Consider the following 19,274-nt stretch of genomic DNA (forward strand, 5'->3'; position numbering starts at 1 on the left):
TAATCCAGGATAACTGATCCCCTAGTGGGCTCAACCATGAGCTGCTCTAAAAAGCCACTTTGTAGGCATTCTAGAAATTCCCCCTCCTGGAATCCAGCAGCAACTTGATTTTCGTAAACTACCTGCATTATTGAACTCCCCCAGGACTATTGTAATGTTGATCTTTTGGCATGCTTTTTCTGTCTCCCATGGTAATTTGTAGACCACATCCTTACTACGGGATCTGTATACAAATCTCATCAGAGACTTTTTATCCTTTGCCATTCCTTAGCTCTATCCACAAAGATTCAGTACCTTCTGACTCTATGTCACCTCTTTCTTAGATTTGATTTCAGTTTTTACCAACAGAGCAACACCACCCCCTCTGCCTTCCTGCCTGTCCTTTCGACACAATGTGTATCCTTGGACATTAAGCTCCCAGCTATACTCTTTTTTTTAAGCCTCGATTCAGTGATATGTACATCACAAGTGCCAATCTGTAACTGCTACAAGTTCACCTACCTTATTCCGTGTACTGCATGCATTCAAACCTAACACCTTCAGTCCTGTATTCCCCCTTATCAATTTTGTCTGCCTTGTACATTGCAGCTCAACATGTTGACTGCAATTTTGCCCTATCAACAGCCTCTCCTCATTACACATTGCCTCCATTTGTAAACCAGCTACCTCATCTTCAGCACAATTATCCACCTTTCTTCCAATACTTCCTGCATTGAAATATAAGTAGTTCGGGACACTAGTTGCACCATGCTCAACCTTTTAATTCCTAACTTTGTCTGAGGTCTTACCAACATCTGCCTCTACAATCTCTCCTCTAACTGTTCTGGCACTCTGGTTCCCATCCCCCTGCAACTCCAGTTTAAACCCCACCATGCAACATTAACAAACCTTCCTGCTAGGATATTAGTCTCCCTCCAATTCAGGTGCAAACTGTCCTTACTGTACATTCCTGAGATCACAACTCTGGAGGTCCTGCCCTTTAACTTAGCATCTAACTCCCTGAGATCCCTTTGCAGAACCTCATCACTTGTCTTACCCATGTCATTGGTACCTACATGGATCATGACTTCTCGCTGTTCACCCTCCCACTTAAGAACGCTGAGGACTCGATCCAAGATATCCTTGACCCTGTCACTAGGGAGGCAACATACTATCCGAGAATCTCATTCTTGCCCACAGAAACGTGCCTGTTCCCTTCTGAGTCACAGAGCCAGACTCAGTGTCAGGGACCTGACCACTGTGATTTTCCTCTGTTAGGTCAACTCCTCCCCCCCCCCCCAGCAGTATCCAAAGAGGTATACCTTTTGTTGAGGGGGATAGACACAGGGGTACTCTGCACTGGCTCCTTAACTCCTTTCCCCTTCCTGACTGTCACCCAGTTTCCTGTGCCCTGCACTTTGGGCTAACTACTTCTGTATATAGAAACATAGAAAACCTACAGCACAATACAGGCCATTCGGTCCACAATGCTGTGCTGAACATGTACTTACTTTAGAAATTACGTAGGGTTACCCATAGCCCTCTTTTTCTAAGCTCTATATACCTGTCCAGTAGTCTCTTAAGAGACCCTATCGTATCCGCCTCCACCACTGTTACCGGCAGCCCATTCCACGCACTCACCACTCTCTCCGTAAAAAAAAACTTACCCCTGACCTCTGTATCTACTTTCAAGCTCCTTAAAACTGTGCCCTCTCATGTAAGCCATTTCAGCCCTGGGAAAAAGCCTCCGACTATCCACACAATCAATGCCTCTCATCATCTTATACACCTCTATCAGGTCACTTCTCATCGTCTGTCACTGCAAAGAGAAAAGGCCAAGTTCACTCAACCTATTCTCATAAGGCATGCTCCCCAATCCAGGCAACATCCTTGTAAATCTCCTCTGCACCCTTTCAATGGTTTCCACATCCTTCCTGTAGTGAGGTGACCAGACTGAGCACAGTACTCTAAGTGGGGCCTGACCAGGATCCTTATATAACTACACACATCAAAGTTGCTGGTGAACACAGCAGGCCAGGCAACATCTCTAGGAAGAGGTACAGTCGACGTTTCAGGCCGAGACCCTTCGTCAGGACTAACTGAAGGAAGAGTTAGTAAAAGATTTGAAAGTGGGAGGGGGAGGGGGAGATCCAAAATGATAGAAGACAGGAGGGGGAGGGATTACTAACTGTTCCTTCAGTTAGTCCTGACGAAGGGTCTCGGCCTGAAAAGTCGACTGTACCTCTTCCTAAAGATGCTGCCTGGCCTGCCGCGTTCACCAGCACCTTTGATGTGTGTTGCTTGAATTTCCAGCATCTGCAGAATTCCTGTTGTTTGCGGCCTTATATAGCTGTAACATTACCTCTCAGCTCTTGAACTCAATCCCACATGTCCCATCTATCACACCTTGAGCCTCCCAAGTGATCTGAAGTTCATCTGGTTTCAGCTCCACCTCCTTGTTAGAAGCTACAGCTGGATGCACTTCTCGCTGTTGTAGTTGGCAGGGATACTGGAGGTTTCCCTGACTTTCCCTATACCCCAAGAGGAGTATTCCACTATCCTGCCTGGCATCTTTACTCTCCTAGATGAGCAGATATAAAGAAGGGAAGGAGGGAAAAAACTTAACCTTGAGCTTTTGTGTTTTTTTTTTGCTTTTGCTAAATGAAGCCTCTATTCGCTGAAGACTCGAAGAGCTAAAGCCTCAAGATCACCACTCATGACAGCCGCTGCGATGATGGCCACTGTGCCTGCCCCTGCCTTCCTTCAATTTGCTCTCGCTAATCAATTCCAAATGCGGATTGGTCGCTGGTCAAACCTCTTTTTCGCTGTAGCACTTCACTTCTCCCTTTTCTACACGGGTACTGGACCTTGGATCTCCTGTAGCTTGGGCTCCAGTCAAGCCTACCACAGTTGTCAAATGTTTCAGTCACGTCCACATGAACAACTTCTGCCATGTCCTCAATCTTTTTAGTTATCCTTCTCAAAAATACCGTCAGCTTTAGAGACATAGAAAACCTACAGTACAATAAGGCCCTTCAGCCCAGAATGCTGTGCTGAACATGTACTTACTTTAGAAGTTACCGAGGGTTACCCATAGTCCTCTATTTTTCTAAGCTTTTCTAAATTATATTCCAAAACAGAATCACATATCCACCTTGATCTTCCTAAGCCTTGCAAATGTATGTGATTACGTGAAGTTGTACAGAGATCGTTCCACTGCAGTCTATTTGAATAAACCACTTGTGAACTACTTATGTTCTCCAACCCAAACTTGCCTGTTGTGGAGCATGTAGTATTGCCAGGGTGATGGTGGGGGATGGAATGGTCAATGTGAATATTACTAGTAATTCTCATGAGTTTTGCCAAGTCTATATCATGGAAAGGTAAATCTAAATGAGTAGAGAGATATTGGTGTCAGTTTACACAGGACCTTAAAATGTAGCATATAAAGTTGACAAAGTGGTTTAAAATTAATGTAACAAATCACTTGAGTTTATAAATGAAGGGGGATAAAGCTTTGTACGTAGAAAAGATAAAGAAGGCAGAGATGTTTACTAGGATGTTACCAGGAGTGAGGCACAGGTTATCAAAGAGGTTGGATCTTAGAATTGTTCTCCATTTACAGAAGTTAAGTGAAGATTATCGAGATGTTAGGAGATTCCTGAACATAGAGAAACAATATTCATAGACCTAAGAAGTGGTTCAGTGACTTTATATTCTAGATTTTAAAACATCAGCAAAAGGCTGAGAAAGGCAATGATAATTATTTTTCATCAAAATTGTTGGAATCTAGAATGTTCTATAAACAAGTGCTGATAAACTTGCAGATTTTAAAGACAGCAAGTGGGAATTTAGGAATGAGTAAATTAGGATTGCAAAGAGCTAGTCGGGTATGATTGGCCAGCCTGTCTCTTTCTGTGATGAATAATTAATTGTCAGCAATGTCATATATTGCTCTGATTTACGTAGTTATTAGGGGAAGTAAAGGTAAATTTGAGGGCTTGAACAAAATTAATATATTAAGTGTTCATTTCTCTTTTCACTTCAGTACAGCAGAAAGCAGATTACAATAAAGGATTTGTCCTTGTTGAAGGATATGTACATTGTGATATGTTTTCCTCTACACAAAGCCATTCCTGCTCTGCCTTTCCAAATTTACATAAATCCTATCCATTAAGATTTTCTCTGATATACCCCTCACACTGATGCAAGGGCTGTAGTTTTCTGGTTTATCCTTTTAGAAGATCAACAGGTCAGACAGCATCTATGGAGGGAATAAACAGTTGGCATTTCAAGCCAAGACCATTCATCAGGACTGGAAAGGAAAGGGAAGAAGCCAGAATATGAAGATGGGGGAGGGGAAGGAGTACAGGCTGGCAGCTGATGGGTGAAACCAGTTGAGGGGAAGGTGGGTGGGTGAGGGGGATCTACACAGATGACCTTCAAGGATGCCCAAGGGGAGTACAGCCCATTGCTCAACTCTTTACACTCATGACTGTGTGGCTGAGCACAGCTCAAGCATCATGTATAAATTCCCAGATGACACCACTGGTGTTGGTAAAATCTCAGATGGCAATGGGGAGATGTACAGGAGTAAGGCAGATCGGCTAGTTGAGTTGTGTCACAAGGACTTTGCACTCAACATCAGCAAGACTAAGGAATTGATTGTGAACTTGAAGAAAGCTAAATCAGCAGCAGTTTTAATTTCCTGAGTGCCTACATCTCAGGATCTGTCATAAGCCCAACACATTGATGCAGTCGCAAAGAAGCTCTACTCCATTATGACTTTAAGGAGCTATCACAAAAGACTTGCAACTTTCTGTAGATGTACGATAGAGAGTCTTCTGGCTGGTTTCATCACAGTCTGGTTTGAGGCTCTGAGATTACAAGAAGTTACAGAAGGTTGTAGCCAGTTCCATTAAAGGCACAACCCTCTCCACCAATGAGGACATACTTCAAGAAACAGTACCTCCAAAAAGAGGCCTCCATCATTAAGGACCCTCACCATCCAGGATGTACATTTTTCTCATTATTACCATTAGGAAGGAAGTGCAGTAACCTGAAGGCTAAGCAATTCCGAAACAGCTGCTTCTCCTCTGCCATCAGATTTCTGAACAGTTCCATGAACGCAACCTAATTTCTTTTTATGTATTTATTTTTTTTTGTAATTTATTGTAATTTTTTGTCATGGCACTGTTCTGTTACCACAGAACATCAAATTTCACATCATATAACATAGTGATAATGAACCTGATTCTGATTTCCAGCATTGTGGAATTTGGTTTTCTGCAACTGACGTTCTGTGACCTCTATCGTAGGAGTGACTGAAATGAGGGATTCATCAGAGGCTACAAGTAGAGCACCATATGTACTCTGTAGACTTGCAAGCTGGAGTCGGAAAAAAGGAATTACGTTGTTTTTGGTACTTTTCATGCTGCCTTTGGAGCATCCATGGGTGTAGTAAAGCGGCACTTTTGTAATGCCATTTTGTTCACAGTGTACTCCCCAAAGAGGAAATTGTCAATAACTAGATAATATTTTTAAACAGTCAGGACTGAGGCATGAACTTGTTCAGAATAGTGGAGTCGACTGGCATTTGAAATAGTGGTATCTGCTTAGTGAGCCAATGCTTTGCATTGGAGTGCCAGCATAGACTTTTGTGTTTGAATTGCTAGAGTGGGACTTAGATCGAGAACATGACTGAAGAAAAGTGATGGTGTTACCAGCTGAGCCTTGGCTGAGATGTGTTACCGAAATAGAGTGACACTAATACTGCGGGTAGTGCCGCAGATACACAGCTCCAGCAACCCCGGTAGGACTCTGACATTGGTGTAGTTGGTGTGTGAGAATGCATGTTCCTCTTGTGAATGTTGGGGGTTCTTCCCACTGCATCTACAGCAGATACACGGGTTACTAGGTGAATGCAACCCTGTAGGTTATTTCCAGTGTAAGTGAGTGGCAGGAGGGTCGCGAGTATTAACAGATGTATGTGAGAGAGTAGGTGACAGGAAATAAGTGAGGGAATGGCACTGATTGGATCGTTCTGACATTGGCACCGATTTGGTGGGTGGAATGGCATCCTTCTGTGTCATAGGGAAACATGAAGTAGAGTGAACTATGGTGGTGAAGTTGGGATGAAGTAAATCGATTTGGTATTCCAACAGTTGAAGGAATGTTTCCCTCCCCTTCCCCTCTTCTTCTATTCCCCACTCTGGTCTCTTACAGTACCTCCCTCTGGGCCCTCTCCTTCTTCCCTTTCTCCTATGGTCCACTCTCCTCTCCTATCAAATTCTTTCTTCTCCACCCCTTTACCTTTCCCACCCAGCTGGCTTCACCTATCACTTTCTGGTTATCCTCCTTTCCCTCCCCCTTTTTATTCTGTCATCTTCCCCCTTCCTTTCCAGTTCTAAAGAAGAGTCTTGGCCCAAAACATCGAATGTTTATTGTTTCCTATAGGTGCTGCCTGACCTACTGAGTTTCTCCAGCGTTTTGTGTGTATTGCTGTGGATTTCCAGCATCTGCAGACTTTCTCGTGTTTATGAATTGGAGGTACAGGTCGACCTTCACTAATCTGACTACCTGTAATCCAGTTCCTTTGATAATCCGGCACTGATTATGCTTAATGTGATCCTTCTGTAATTCGGCATTTTCACTAATCCGACACTCCTCAGGTCCCATTGGTGCAGGATTAGTGAAGGTCGACCTGTATTTGCTTTTCTACATACAACTGAAATGGCTGAAGACAAGCTGTGACTGCTGTCAAAATCATGCTGTTCTTTGCTTATTGCTCTCTCACTAGCCTTACCCTTTCTGTTTATCTAACATGTCTCAGATCTGGTTCCGCTTGTATTACTTTTGCCTCAACTTGTTTTTAAGTCCCATTTTACTAATGTCAGCACAGAAATTGACAGGACCTGTACATTTATTCTAGCTGTACCTGTACAGTTACAAAAGAAGTAACTACCCACTGAGTGTGCATATTATCCAGGTATGCCCTGTTGATGTAAAGCAGGACAAATCCGACATGGTTAATTACTGTCCTGTCCTCTCTATCTAATCTCAGTCACAGTCTGGAATTTCATTCCAGAGATGAGGTAAGAATCCTGAAATTACAGAATGAGTATAGTTCAAAGGTCCAATTTAATGTCAGAGAAATGTATACAACTTACATCCTGAAATCTTTTTCTTCGCAAACATCCACGAAAACAGAGAAGTGCCCCAAAGAATAAACAACAGTTAAAAGTAAGAACCCCAAAGCTCCCCCCGGTTCCCCTCCCTCCCGTGCATAAGCAGCAGCGAGCAACAATCCCCCCTCCCCCCACTGGCAAAAAAAAGCAAGCACTCGAGTGTGAGCAAAGCAATAGCAAAGACACAGACTTGCAGTTACCCCAAAGACTTTGCGTTTCACCCGGAATTCAACATACCACAGGTTTTCTCTCTCTCCCTAATGAGGGAGAAAGAGGTGTCTCCATTTTCCAAGCAAGCAGGGAGACGTAACAAACAACTCGCTGGTTTACAATGTTAAAAGTCTGTTACATCGCTTTTTCCGAGCTCTGTGCCTGAAGATCTCAAAAGATCCCGAGTCTTTGGGCACACAGCAGTAGACTCCCCCGACGACACACAAGTCTCCTGCCGTGACACCGACCCTCGATCCACCCGTCTTCAGAGCCCCGAGATTTTAGGCTTCCAGATCTGAGCCGGACTCTCAGGCCGAACCCTTGGCGTGCCGAACAACGGCCAGTCCTGAAACCCCAAGAACAGGGTCCCATTCCCGCAAAGAACCGAAGTCAACGTGTAACTCCAGGTCAGGGGCTTGAAAAGAACCCTGAAAGGGAAAAATAAAGACATTAAAGATGGAAATAGAGCTGTTTTTGAAGATGCAAGTAAAGGAGTTGCTGTTTGGCACCATTTTAACTTTGCTTCACCTCCTCTTTAGAGGGAGGCTGTCTTTGTCAAGCAATCCAGTTAATCCCAATTCTCAATATACTTGCAAAGTCTCTTGGTTCAAGAGCCTGTCCGGTCCCTGTTTAAAGCCCATAATTTTTGACCGCCACCAGAGAGTGAGTTACAATTCAAAACCATTTTATGTAGCATGTACTCACACCTTCTGCATGAGGAAGTTACCCCAAGGTCCCCTTTAAAATGTTCACCTCTCGCATGAAACGTATGCCCTCTGTTTTTTTTATTCCCTTTCCCTTGGAAAAGATCGAGCACATATACCCCATCTATGTCCTTCATGATTTTATACACCTTTGCATATGTGTATTTTTTTTGCTATTTGTTCTAATTAAAATGTCAATCGGGGCAGAATTTGACTGTGATTAGCATCATGGGCCCTATATTTATCTATTTTTCAGGATCTGGACTTTGCTGGATCCTCCTTGATCTGCTGTAGTCCCAGTAAATCTGAAGTTGATTGGCAGCCATCAAAAGGGAAGCTGTTCTCAAGACACATATGCTTGTATTGTTTGGGTTCAACCCTGGAAAATTATCTGTTACAACGAAAGAGGGGAAGTTTGCTGATAACTACACATTGTTCATATACATTATGAACAATTATACATTATGCTCCTTACAAAACAAAGCATGCGGCAAGACCGAGACAACCCACAAACTCAGACTGTATCTCACAAGAATACTCTTTCCTCCATCCCCCCACCTTCATTTACCAATCAGCCCCTCAGCTACCAAGCATACCGACCACTAATCAGCGACCAACTTCTTTCCTCCTGCAAATTCTGGCAGCTGACCTTTGGCCTAACACCCAACCCTACTTATCAAAGATGTGCAGATCAACAGTTCCTCCTTTCCACTCCTTCCTTTGGCCTCCTAGTACAGAACTTGTCAAATGCCCATCACAAGCCATCAAATTACTATGCCTGCAGGGTTATTAGCCAAATTTCAGACAATTATTTGGTTATAACCTGCTGCTGTGTGGACATACGAACACAAACATAGAGAACAAAAGCAAACAGGAATGGATTATTTGTTTTTTTCATAGCTGGTCTACTTTTCAGTAAGATTATGATTGATTTGCTATCTCAGTTTTATACTCCTTTCTAATCCGTGACCCTTGATTTTTAAAAAAATCCATTGAACTTTGCTTTGAATATACATGCCAACTGAGCCTCCGAAGCCTAATGGAAGAAAATTCTAAAGATTTACCCGCAGAATGCTGGAGGAGCTCAGCAGGTCAGGCCACGTCTATGGAGAGGAATAACGAGGCGACGTTTTGGACTCTGTACATGCTGCTGAGTTCCTTTAGCATTTTGTGTTGCTGCAGATTTCCAGCATCTGCAGAATATATTGTGTTCTAAAGATTCACCACTTGGGTAAAAAGAAAATCTCTTCTCATTCCTAAATGGCTGTCCCCTTATGTTGACAATGGGCCCAGTCAGAGGAACAAATAGTTGCAGCTCTACTCTGACAAACCTCTTCAAAAAAAATTGGTAAGCCTCATGTGGAATCACCTAAACATGGAGGATATGAGCAATCTCTCCTCACTTGACAAACTTGATATCCCAAAAGTCCATCATGTGATTGCTGTACAAAAACTGAATGTCACATTTCCTTCATTACAATGGGGACTACATATTATTGTTTGTTTTACATGGCTGTATAGTACTTTGGAACTAACAGAGATCATGAATGGAAATTATTTTTTAGACACGAGAAGTTCTTTCTAGAGTGATAGCATTTGCTTCCAGAGGGTGCAGCAAGTCAATAGTAGAAAAAATCAAATTAAAATCTGTTGTCATCTACTCTGCTAGTATTCAGACAATTTTTTTTGTTTTCTGAAAGTAAACGTCTTGCACCCTTTCTCTTTCTGAAGACTCCACCAATATCTCTGGTGCTCAGCCTTTGAGCATGCCTACCATCAAATCGTTTCTTATTAGACTTTCTGTCTGTAGGCACTGAATCATGCCAAGGACAATTCTGAATATATAAACCAAAATCCCTCAGCCTACTCTGGAGGAAGACCAGAGAAGTGCAGTCCAACTAGAATCACTCACCAACTTCCTTAAAACAGATCATCTGCTTATTGTCAGAGAGACAGCACAAAAACAGGGTATTTGGCCACTGAGTCTGTACCTACCATTAAGCCCCCATTTTTGCATTAGTTCTGCTCTAACCTATTTGACTCTTACCACATTTCCATCAATTCCCTGATACCTCTCTTCCCCCGCCCTAGTTTCCATCACACACCTACAGACTAAGAGCAAGTTATAGTGTCCAATTTACATACAGACCTATGTGCATTTTTCGGGATGTGGGAGAAAACCCATACAGTGACAGGAAAAATATGAAAATGCCACACTGAGAGCTTTTGAAGTCATGTTGCTGTTTGAAGGACCTTGTTAAAGATTCCTACTTCCAACAATGACCCACTTCAATGGTATTCAATTGGTTGTAAAATGCTGTGGTGTGCTGAGGTTGTGAAGGATCTGAGGAAGGTCTGTTTTATGATTTCTGTCAGCAGAGGGGTGGATGGCTGTCAGTCAAAACAATATCAGGGACAATTGGATGTCTGCCTGTGAAATTGACATTCTGGTGATATGTAATTCTGAATAATTTTGTGAACTGTGTCCTTTTCACTTTTTCACGCAAATTCATTTGTCTTAATGCTCTTTGTTACCTTATTTTCCTTGTTTCCCTCTTCCATATTTCCTTTTTGCTCCCAATAAAACTGATGAAGACCAGTGCTGTGAAAATGAGGGAGCCTCAAAAACACCTTGAGAAAGGTTGAGAAAGAGAGTCTAAAAACAAAGCAAAATAATAAAACATTGAAAAGATTGGGCGTCTGTTGTTATTGGTGACTATAGAGCTTTAAATGTAGAACAGTGTTTTTCATGCATATAATTTCTATATAACTATTCGCCTCCTGCTGCATTTTTTTATTCTGGAGAAATTGCTTTTATCCTGCAGTTTCTGATTCCACCATTTTTACGATCTCCAAATTATTTTCTAATTAATGACTAACTATGGTAGATACATAGAAACCTAGTAAGTTTGCAAACTATCCTACACAAGCTAAACTTGACCATATGGGCAGCACACATTCTTCTCTGAGATATAATACATACTTTGGAAAGCAAGTACATTTTGAGGAATGAGCTCTTGAAGACATCCTCCATTCCCTACCTATGTCCCGAACACATTTACACCCAGGGACAATAATCTGCAGATTGCCAGCTTCATGCTGCTTGACTAATAACATACAAACGTCCAAGTAAGAGTATGCTAATATTGAATGTCTCCTATAAGTGAATATGCTGGCTTGACATCATCAACAATATTTTGGCGTACTGTAAACCTATATGTTTGTGATCTCTGAATACTGACCCTGATAAAGAGGATTGAACTGACTCTGACTACGGTCACAACCCATTACTGAGATAAACATTGAGTTGTTAACTCCATAACCCAGGGATGGTGTCATGGTATCCCCTAGTGTTACTAGAACACAGGAGCTCATACTGTCTATCAAGTTAATGTTGGCTTCCAACAGAGAAATCCTGTCAGTGCTTTTTCCCCTCTTATTCCTCAGAAAACACCATGACTGCAAAAAGCAAGGGTTGAAGAGTGCCACACAAATGCCAAGAAATGATTCTCTCCAATGAGTGTCTTGGCATTCAATGGCAGTGCCAGCACTGAGTAGGCACATAAACACTGTGGATACAAGTGCACCTTAGTGGAAACCCTCAATGTTTCCACTTTCTAGGCATATCAGAAGTGTGATAGAATATCATCCAATTGCCTCAAGAAGCTCAACACTATCCAGGATTTAAAAAAACGCAGGATTGCCAGTACAACCCTAAATGTTAGTATTCATTCCCTACATCTGCAGCACAAAGGCTCAGTGTTTACCACTTACTAAATGCACTGCAGTTACTTGCCTAGGTATAATACCTTGCTAGCTCCAATAGCAGCTCCCAGCCTGAAGACCTCTGCCACTTATAAGGCAAGAGCACCAGGCACATGGGAACCTCAATACCAACAAGTTACTCTCCATGTTAATCACTATTTATGGAATCTCTACATCTATAATAGTAGAATAGTTTTTTAGATAACATTACTAGTGACTAGTTGTTTTTATTCTGCTTTAAATCATCATCATTGTCATCATTATGTGCCGTGTCATATGGCGTAAGCAATTACAGTGACCACTTTTCTACAGAAGTGTTCTGCCTTTGCCTTCTTCTGGGCTTTAAATTTTTCTTGCCTCTAGGTATACGATTAGATAATTTTAAAATATCACACAATAAATCATTCACTATTAAGTAACTGTTTACAGCTTTTACTTAACTAGATTTTGTGAGATTTACATTTTTTAACATAATTTGTTATCTATTTTCCCTCAAAATGTTGCGCTAGTGAGCATAGTTCCCTCTAAGCTGTGCGCGTACACACGTTTTTCGACCAATGCACAAAGGAAATCAATGAGCGCACAAGAGGTTAGTTACCTAAGATAATGTGGTAGTTAATAATTATACTTATTGAAAATAATCTTTTAGCTAACTGTTTCTGTTAACTAGTGTTACGAGAATACACATAAAATTAAGATGTTTGCTGGCCTGGGCTAGCATCAGTGGCATCAGCAGTTGGTCTGCCACCTGCCCTCAGGGGAAGGAGAGATAAGGAACAATGGAGCAGCGTCTGGAGATGTGTAATGAAGGGATGTGGGAGGAAGAGCTGTCTGGAGCGGCTCCCCCCTTTGAACCCTGAACTGTTTGAAGTGATGGACAGGCGATACCCCAGCAGGGGGATAAAAAGGGACAGGTTCGCTAAGACAGACACACACGCCACCCGAGGTAACGAGACCCTGGAAGCGGTGCGCTTCTCATGAGTGGGTGAGAAGTACCGGACAACGACAAGGGTGGAAAGGTACGATCAGCGGGAACCCGGTGTGTGTCCGCCCTTGCCTGGGTGCCGGGTTCACTGCAGAGGATCGACCGCATCTGGAGGAGGGGTCACAGTCGGTGACCTCAGGTGACATCACCAAGGACCCGCCCAAAAGCTGTTTGTGAGCCATCTCGGTGGTCTGTGAGCCATCTTGCTGGTCTGTGAGTGAAGCCGTTCTGAATGATGAGTTGTTCCTATTCTATCTCTCTCTTCCCCCACGTTGTCCACCGCCATGGCAAAGATTACTGCGAACTGAACTACTAAACTGGACTGAACTTTGAGTCATTTTGAAATTGGTCATTTACCCCTAGACAACGATAGAGCTTGATTGATGCTGTTATCTTAATTCTGTGCACATGTGTGTTTATCATCACTGAACTGTTGCATTTATTATCCTTTCGATTACTGTGTTGCTTGTTTCTGTAATAAAACTTTCTTAGTTCTAGTACTCCAGACTCCAACTGAGTGATCCATTTCTGCTGGTTTGGCAACCCAGTTACGGGGTACGTAACACTAGTTAGTTGGTTTTTCAAATACCACAATGCATATCACTAATATACGTCACCTCACCTATCCTGTTCCGGTTTGTACAGCTGCATCATGGCAGCAGCCATGTTTGGCAGACAGTGTTCATATCGTAAAGTTTACAAAGATCTGTTTCAAATCCTGTAGATAGCTTACTAAGTTTTTATTGAAAAAATGTTGATTCACTATGTCGAATTCAAAAGAAGCGAAGAGCGTGTAGCACAAAAGAACTGCAAATTTGTTTAAAGTTGAATGGCTTAACAAAATAGTAGAAACTGTTACACCAAAAGCTCATGAGGTCATGAACGTTCAGCTATGAGAAATATTTATGAATGATTTGGAAACTCAAGTTATCTGTTTGTATTGGCGTGATGCGAAAGTTGCTGGAGAATTTGCTAGTGGAAAGAAGTGGGATGGTATTTGGAAACTTGACCTTTTGAATCGTCATTGGGCAAGTAAATCGCATTTGGATGGTGTACAAAAGCTCAAGCAACAGAACCCATCATTACCCGTTACAGGAGTGCTACGCATGTTACGGTTGAGTGCAGATGAGCGAGAGCAAAAACGATCAAACACAGAGGAAATCAAAGTTGAGGTACAAGAATGAAAACAGAGGAATTCTGCAGATGCTGGAAATTCAAGCAACACACATCAAAGTTGCTGGTGAACGCAGCAGGCCAGGCAGCATCTCTAGGAAGAGGTACAGTCGACGTTTTGGGCCGAGACCCTTCGTCAGGACTAACTAAAAGAAGGGCTAGTAAGAGATTTGAAAGTGGGAGGGGAAGGGGGAGATCCAAAATGACAGGAGAAGACAGGAGGGGGAGGGATAGAGCCAAGAGCTGGACAGTTGATTGGCAAAAGGGATATGAGAGGATCATGGGACAGGAGGCCCATCCTCTGGGTATTTCCCACCCTCCCCCTTTTCTTTCTCCCTGGGCCTCCAGAGAGAAAGAATGTGTGTATATAAATAACGGATGGGGTACGAGGGGGAGGTGGGGCATTAGCGGAAGTTAGAGAAGTCAATGTTCATGCCATCAGGTTGGAGGCTACCCAGACAGAATATAAGGTGTTGTTCCTCCAACCTAAGTGTGGCTTCATCTTTACAGTGAAGGAGATCATGGATAGACATATCAGAATGGGAATGGGACATGGAATTAAAATGTGTGGCCACTGGGAGATCCCACTTCCACAAATTATATACACACATACTTTTTCTCTCTTTCCTTTTTCTCCCTCTGTCGCTCTCACTATACCCCTTGCCCATCCTCTGGGTTTTCCCCCCTCCCCCTTTTCCTTCTCCCTGGGCCTCCTGCCCCATGATCCTCTCATATCTCTTTTGCCAATCAACTTTCCAGTTCTTAGCTCCATCCCTCCCTGTCCTGTTTTCTCCTATCATTTCGGATCTCCCCCTCCCCCTCCCACTTTCAAATCTCTTACTATCTCTTCTTTCAGTTAGTCCTGACAAAGGGTCTCGGCCTGAAACGTCGACTATACCTCTTCCTATAGATGCTGCCTGGCCTGCCGTGTTCACCCTGCACTTTTTGTGTGTGTGATTTAAATATGTATGTTATTTTGTTGTTATTCTGTGCAGTTTTATGTCAAATATTTTGTAAACCTACATAAACTGTCTCAGGTGTGCATTCAATGCGCACATACTTTTGTCACAGGAAAAAATTTGTACAACATAAGATTTTTGTGCACACTGACTACTAAAAATTAGAGGGAACATTGCTAGTGAGTTGCCTTTACATTGTTATTCAGTGTTTGTAGATTACACAGGTAAAACAGGTTTCAGTGGGGAGTGTTGTTTACTTTGACAGGACACTTACAACCTATCTGAGCAGCAAGAAACTTAGAGCAGGGAAGGTCATCCCTCACAATGGCCCCAACCACACCACGTCAGTTCAGCAAGAGACTGAGGTAACTGTCACCTCTGTCACAGTCTCTGGCACCACTGACAAATGTGAGCCAGCAGGGGAACATGTGACTGTCCAAATGAACCTTGGTGAAGTGCAAGGAGCCAAGATTTTGCAGAATCAACAGGAGACCTGTGAATTGACATCTTCAGAGTTACTGAGCTTTGGCTAACTGCCTCCTGCTGTGTGTGCAGATGCTTTAATAGGTGAAATGCATGAATGTGATAACGTTTCACTCCCTGTTGGCTTTGTATGTATAGGGAGCTTCAGGGATTGTATATCGGTATACATCTGCAGTAGAGGAGTCTTCAATCTACTGCTGGGAGTGTCATCTTTGGCATCCTCCTCAGCAGCTGCCAACACCCAGCTGTTCCATAGATTGGATCCTGTCTGTCTAAGGGCATAGTGGAGATGATCTTCACATGCAACAATTCTAGGAGAAATTCAGGGAACAGTACCAGTCACCATATCTAAACTTTCTTGACCTCCCTGAACCCTTTTATACCCATTCAGGAGTAACTTTGGAATTCCCTCTTCAAATTCAGTGGCCAACAGAAATTTATCTCCATTTTAGATTAGGTAGAATAGGCATGTGTAAATGGCTTAACGCTGCATCCATTACTTATGATCTTCACATCCATCAGTTCTGGTCCCTGGCACACTGCTTTGCGATTACAGTAATGGCCAGACCTTTAGCACCTAAGCCCTACAGTTTGCCAAAACCACTTTCATTCCCTCTTCTAAATATACTACCTGAAATACCATTGGTTATATTGTTCTACTGTGCTTTACACCCTGGTTCAGAGAAACATTGTCTCATTTCTATGTACATTATATGGTTATATATGTTATATTAAAGCATCCATTAGTCTTGCGAGACCATGGATCTGCGCCTGGAAAGTCTTCAGGTTGTATGGAAGACCGGTAGTTGCTCATGCTGCAAGTCTCCCCTCTCCACGACACCGATGTTATCCAAGGGAAGGGATTAGGACCCATACAGCTTGGCACCACTGTCGTCGCACAGCAATGTGTGGTTAAGTGCCTTGCTCAAGGACACAACATGCTGCCCGACTGAGGCTCGAACTCATGACCTTCAGGTCACTAGTCAAATGCCTTAACCACTTGGCCACGTGCCCACAGATATATACATGTACTGTACATAGTTAAACATCAATAAACTGGACTTGACTATTTATCCAAGCTTCTCTTAAATTTTGCAATTGAAACTGCATCCCCCACTTCAGCTGGAAGCTCATTCCACACTTGCACCACCCTCTGAGTTAAGAAGTTCCCCTGATCCATTTCCCCCTCAGGTTCCCCTTAAAAATTTCAGCTTTCACATAAACCTGTACCCCTAGTTCTAGTCGCACCCAACTTCAGAGGAAAAAGCCTGCATGTACTTACCCTACCTATACCACTCATAATTTTTGTATACATAGCTCTATAAGATCTCTCCTCATTCTCCTATGCTCTAGGAAATAAAATCTTTACCAATTCAACCTTTCCCTGTAACTCGGGATCTCAAATCCTGGCAACATCCTTGTACCTTTTCTCTGCACTCTTTCAATCTTAATGATATCTTTCCTGCTGGTAGGTGATCAGAACTGCACACAATACTCCAAATTTGGTCTCACCAACATCTTATACAACTTCAAATTAACATCTCAAATCTTGTACTCATTGTTCTGCATTATGAAGGGCAAAGAACCAAAGGCTCTCTTTATGACTCTGTCTACTTATATTGACACTTTCAAGGAATTATAGATCTGAATTTCCAGATTCCCCTGTTCTACCACACAGCCCAGTGCCATACTATTCACTATGTAGGTCCTACCCTGGTTTGTCTTGCCAAAGTACAACATCTCACATTTGTTTGCATTAAATTCCATCTGCCATTTCCCAGCCTATTTTTCAGAATCACAATCATGTTTAATATCACTGGCATATGTCGTGAAATTTGTGTTAGTGGCAGCAATACAATGCGATGCATGATAATATAGGGAAAAAATAAATAAGTAAATCAATTACATTAAGTATATATATGCATACTTTTAAAGTTAAATTGGATAGATATATGGACAGGAAAGGAATGGAGGGTTATGGGCTGAGTGCAGGTTAGTGGGACTAGGTGAGAGTAAGAGTTCGGCACGGACTAGAAGGGCCGAGATGGCCTGTTTCCGTGCTGTAATTGTTATATGGTTATAAGGTTACATTAAAGATCTTCCATCTTTAATAGCTCTATTTTTGCCTTTCAGGGTTCTTTTGAAGACCCTGACCTGGAGTTACACGCTGACTACAGTTCTTTGCGGGAATGGGACCTGCTCTCAGGATTCCATAATGGGTTGTTGTTTGGCACGCCAAAGGCTCAAGCCTAGGATCTTGGGGCTCTGGAGACGGGCGGATCGGGGGTCGGTGTTACGACAGGAGACCCGTGTGTCGTCAGGGGAATCAGGATAGCTGCTGTGTGCCTGGAGACCCGGGATCTTGCGAACTTCAGGCACAGAGCTTGAAAAAAGCAACGTAACAGACTTTTAACATCATAATCCAGCAAGTTGTTTGTTATGTCTCCCCGCTCACTGGGAAAATAGAGACACATCTTTCTCCCTTACTAGGAAGAGAGAGAGAGCCTGTGGTATGTCGAATACTGGGTGAAACGTGAAGTCTTTGGGATACTTGCAAGTCTGCTTTGCTCACGCTTGGGTGCTTGGTGGCGGTGCCGATGCTTGCTTTTTTTTTGCCGATGGGGGGAGGGGGGATTGTTGCTCGCTGCCATTTATGCATGGGGGGGAGCTGGTAGGGGGGAACTTTGGGGTTCTAACATTTAACTGTCATTCATTCTTTGGGGCACTCCTCTGTTTTCATGGATGGTTGTGAAGAGAGTGCATTTCCGGATGTATATTGTATGCATTTCTTTGACATTAAATTGTACCTTTGAATTAAAAATAGTGCAAAACAAAAATGATGAAAGTGAGGTAGTGTTCATAGGTTCAATGTCCACTTAGGAATTGAATGGCAGAATCCAGAATTGCTGAGTGTGTGCCTTCAGGCTTCTGTACCTCCTTCCTGATGGTGACAATGAAAACATAAGACCATAAGATATAGGAGTACAATTAAACCATTTGACCCATCGAGTCTACTCATCATGGCTGATCCATGTCCCTCTCAGCCTCAGTCTCCTGCCTTTTCCACATCTCCCTTCATGGCCAGGCCAATCAACAATCTATCAATATCTGCCTTAAATATACATAAAGACTTGCCTCCATAGCTGCCAGTGGTAAAGAATTCCACAGATTCCCCATTGTCTGGCTCAAGAAATTCCTCCTCATCTCCATTCTAAAAGAACACCCTTCTATTCTGGGGCTGTGTCCTCTGGTCTCGGGCTCTCCCACCATAGAAACATCTTCTCCACATCCACTCTATTAAGCCCTTTCACCATTTGATAGGTTTCAATGAGGTCACCCCTCATTCTTCTGAATTCCAGCAAATACAGGCCCAGAGCCATCAAACACTCTTCATATGACAAGCCATTCAATCCTGGAATAATTTTTGTGAACCTCCTTTGAACCCTCTTCAGTTTCAGCACATGCTTTCTAACATAGAGAGCCCATAACTGCTCACAATACACCGAGTGAGGCCTCACCAGTGCTTTATAAAATCTCAACATTACTTGTCCTCTTGAAAGAATGCTATCATGGCATTTGCCTTCCTCACCACAGACTCAACCTTTAGGGAACCCTGCACAAGGACTCCCAAGTCCCTTTGCACCTTAGATTTTTGTATTTTCTCTGCATTTAGAAAATAGTCAACCTTTTCATTTCTTCTACCAAAGTGCATGACCAAACTCTTCCCGACACTGTACTCGATCTGCCATTTCTACATTCATTCTCCTAACCTCACTTCTCCTGTAGCCTCTCTACTTCCTCAAAACTACCTGCCCCTCCACCTTTCTCT

The 19,274-nt window shown here is 42.8% G+C and overlaps 1 long non-coding RNA gene across 1 annotated transcript in view; it reads right to left on the reverse strand.

Annotated features, from left to right (window-relative positions):
- Positions 1-7,306: 7,306 nt before the first annotated feature.
- The window catches only part of LOC134349020 (uncharacterized), a 42,571-nt gene continuing 30,603 nt past the window's right edge, over positions 7,307-19,274 (reverse strand). Inside the window, exon 3 of the long non-coding RNA XR_010018559.1 lies at positions 7,307-7,804. This is a non-coding gene — a long non-coding RNA (uncharacterized LOC134349020). The remainder of the gene's footprint in view (positions 7,805-19,274) is intronic.

Source organism: Mobula hypostoma, chromosome 1, assembly GCF_963921235.1.
Source record: "Mobula hypostoma chromosome 1, sMobHyp1.1, whole genome shotgun sequence".
Classification (NCBI taxonomy): domain Eukaryota; kingdom Metazoa; phylum Chordata; class Chondrichthyes; order Myliobatiformes; family Myliobatidae; genus Mobula; species Mobula hypostoma.